The sequence below is a fragment of the Telopea speciosissima genome, chromosome 10, assembly GCF_018873765.1.
Source record: "Telopea speciosissima isolate NSW1024214 ecotype Mountain lineage chromosome 10, Tspe_v1, whole genome shotgun sequence".
Classification (NCBI taxonomy): Eukaryota; Viridiplantae; Streptophyta; class Magnoliopsida; order Proteales; family Proteaceae; genus Telopea; species Telopea speciosissima.
Window position 1 is genome coordinate 41,205,427 of NC_057925.1, and position 3,435 is coordinate 41,208,861.

The window sequence follows — 3,435 nt, forward strand, 5'->3', positions numbered from 1 at the left end:
CCCTTCACTCTCACACTTGCGAGTTTTTGGGAGCCTTTGCTTTGGGCATAACCATGACATCCTTCACAAATTTGATAAACAGGCCCCGCCCGGTGTTTTCATAGGTTACCCCAATGGCCAAAAGGGTTACCGTATACTTGACCTTCAATCCAAAAAGATTTACGTCTCCAGGGACGTCGTGTTCCATGAACATATTTTTCCATATGCCGTTTTGCCAAACCCCTTACCACGCGGATCGCCTGTACTTCCATTACCACCTTCCCATGATGACAACCACCCCCTAGATAATATTTTGCCACCCAACCCCACACACATACACCCGCACCCACGGCTATTGACATGGCCGAAACCGACCCTCCCAGTGCACCCAATCTTTCCCCCACATCACCCCCCACGTCCCTTACCTCCACGCACTCGCAAACCCCACCGTTACCTTGATGACTACCATTGCTTCTGCAGCCCTATGCAATCGTCTTCTTTGACTACAGGTTCGTCCACCCCTTACCCATTATGTAATTTCCTTTCTTACAGTTGCTTCAATGATTCCCATAAGGCATTTCTAACCTCTGTTACTGTTGAAGTTGAACCTCCCACCTTTACTAAAGCCATGAAACACAGAGAGTGGCGGGTTACTATGCAAACTGAAATACAGGCCTTGACACAGAATAATACTTGGTTGCTTGTTCCTCTACCTTCCGGTAAGAAACCCATTGGCTGCAAATCGGTATTCAAGATCAAAAGGCGCTCTGATGGGAGCATTGAGCGTTATAAAGCCCGACTGGTTGCCAAGGGTTACTCTCAGATTGTAGGGAATTGACTTTCATGATACCTATGCCCCTATAGCCAAGTTGGTAACTGTGCGCGTACTTTTAGCGCTTGCTACCGCTCGGAATTGGCCTCTTCTTCAGATGGATGTCAATAATGCATTTCTCCATGGAGACTTAAATGAGGAGGTGTATCTGACCGCTCATCCTGGATATCGGCGTAAGGGGGAGCAATTGGTGTGCCTTCTTCATAAGTCTTTATATGGTCTTAAGCAGGCTTCCCGCCAATGGTATTCAAAATTCTCCACGGCTTTATGTCAATATGGCTTTTGGCACTCTGACGCGGATCATTCCCTATTTATTCTTCTTAAAGGGAGTGCCTCGGTTTTCATCCTGCTATATGTTGATGATTTAGTCATTACTGGTTCTGATGATACACTAATCAAGGATGTCCATGCCATGCTTCATCAACACTTCCACATCAAAGACCTTGGTCAACTCAAATATTTTTTAGGCATTGAGGTTGCTCGCTCTCGCACCGGCCTATATCTATGTCAACACAAATTTGTTCTTGATATTTTGGATGACTATGGCTACACTGGTGCCCGCCCCGCTGCCACGCCCATAGAACAAAACTTAAAGTTATCCACTGATGTGGGTGATATTCTTGCAGATCCTTCTTATCGCAGGCTAATTGGATGGTTGATATACCTTACGGTTACCCGACCTGACATTGTTCACACTGTCAACATCTTAAGTCAATTTATGCATAAGCCTTGGCAGCCTCATCTTGACGCCGCCCATCACCTGTTGTGCTATCTCAAAATGACACCTGGTCAAGGGCTCTTTTATAAATTGGATTCCTCACTTGCCATCAGCATCTATTGTGACTCAGATTGGGTCAGCTGCCCCATGACCCGTCGTTCTACTATAGGTTGTTGTGTTCTCTTGGGTTCCAGCCTGGTTTCCTAGAAAACCAAGAAGCAGCAGACCATTTCACGCTCCTCAGCCGAGGCCGAGTATCGTGCCATGGCTGTTGCCACTTGTGAGCTAATCTGGCTCACTTATTTGTTACGTGACATTGGGATTTCATACAGCACGCCGGTTCCCCTATATTGTGATAATCAAGCAGCTCTCCACATTGCTGCTAACCTGGTGTTTCACGAACGAACTAAACACATTGAGATTGATTGCCACCTCGTTCGTGAACAACAACAACAAGGCCTCATCATTCCCACTAAGATTGCCTCTCACAGTCAATTGGCAAATATCTTTACCAAGGCATTAGGACATGAGCAGTTCCATTCCTTGCTTTCCAAGTTGGGCATTCGAAATCTTCACGCTCCAACTTGAGGGGGAGTCTTACGATAATACCCCTTCACCTACCTCACCTACCACCTTCTTCTTGTACATATCTTGCTTTCCTTTTTTACTTGTACATTTTAGGTAGGTTACACGACATATCTTCATTGTATTTTGTATATATCATTCATTGTATTATTTACATAAATCAATGGACAATCACTTTGGTATTCCAAAGTTTAATAGATTGCAGAGATATCCTTTATGGTTTTGGTTTGAGCTTCACAGCCTGGGAAGGGTGGGGTAGCAGAGAGGCGCATAAAGGCCTGCAACTGCATGGCTCCTCTAGGAGGGATAGAAAGAGGAGAGAGAGTGGGAGAGAGAGTTGAAGAATCTAAAGACTAGAAAATAGGTTTTATAGCGGAAAAGTCCACCATTGATTCGGTTCTTCAAGAAAATTCGAGCTGAGAAACAGCATATGAAGCTTGCTTAGCCTGCAAATATCAACAGGAATTTCACCGGAGATAGCATTGTTGCTGAGATCTATGAGTTCCAATTCTTGATAATCTCCAGTTTCGTGCAGTATCGGCCCTGTTAGATTGGTTCTCGAGAGGATAAGAGACTTCAAAGATGAGAGAGATTGCAAATTTGAAGGCATTGGACCTTGTAAATTGACTGATTTCAATTTTGGAGGTTTGATTTTCAGCTTTGGAGATTTGATTTTAGGGTTCATTTTCCCCAAATGGTTTAGGGTTTGATTTTCAGTTTTTAACCCTAAACCATTTGGAGAAGATGAGGGTATTTTGGTCATTTTATTTTTAAATTTTGGTGGGTTTTTATCAGAAGGGCATTTTGATCATTAGATACCCTGAAACTAACATTTAACATTCCAAATTAACGATAGGGATCAAAGTACTAAAAAGTTTTGAAAGTAAGGGGGAGTTTGCAATTAGAAAAGTTGTAAGTGGGTATTTGGACAAATAGGCATTTTGAGGGGGCATTTGACAAAAACACAAACCAAAAAGAACAGAGTAAAAAACTGGAGAAAAAAGAAGCGGGTGGGTGCCTTTCCTGTTTTTACTATTTAATGAAAAAATAGAAAAAAATGGTAACTTAAATAGATTAGCAGGTTACTAGGTGAAAAGGAAGGGCAATCTGGGTAATTAAAAACATGTGGGTAAAGGAGAAAGTGTAGGGTAGTGAAGTAATTGCCCAAAAAAAAAATTTGCCATAAATTTGACAGAACCAAGTTCTCTTCCTTCAGGTTTGGGTCTGCGTGTTGGATCTCTCGTCTTTCGGACTGGGAAGAAGGCAAAACCTGCGGCCTTGGTCATTATTTACTTTATTTTTTTGTGGGAGTGACTACCTT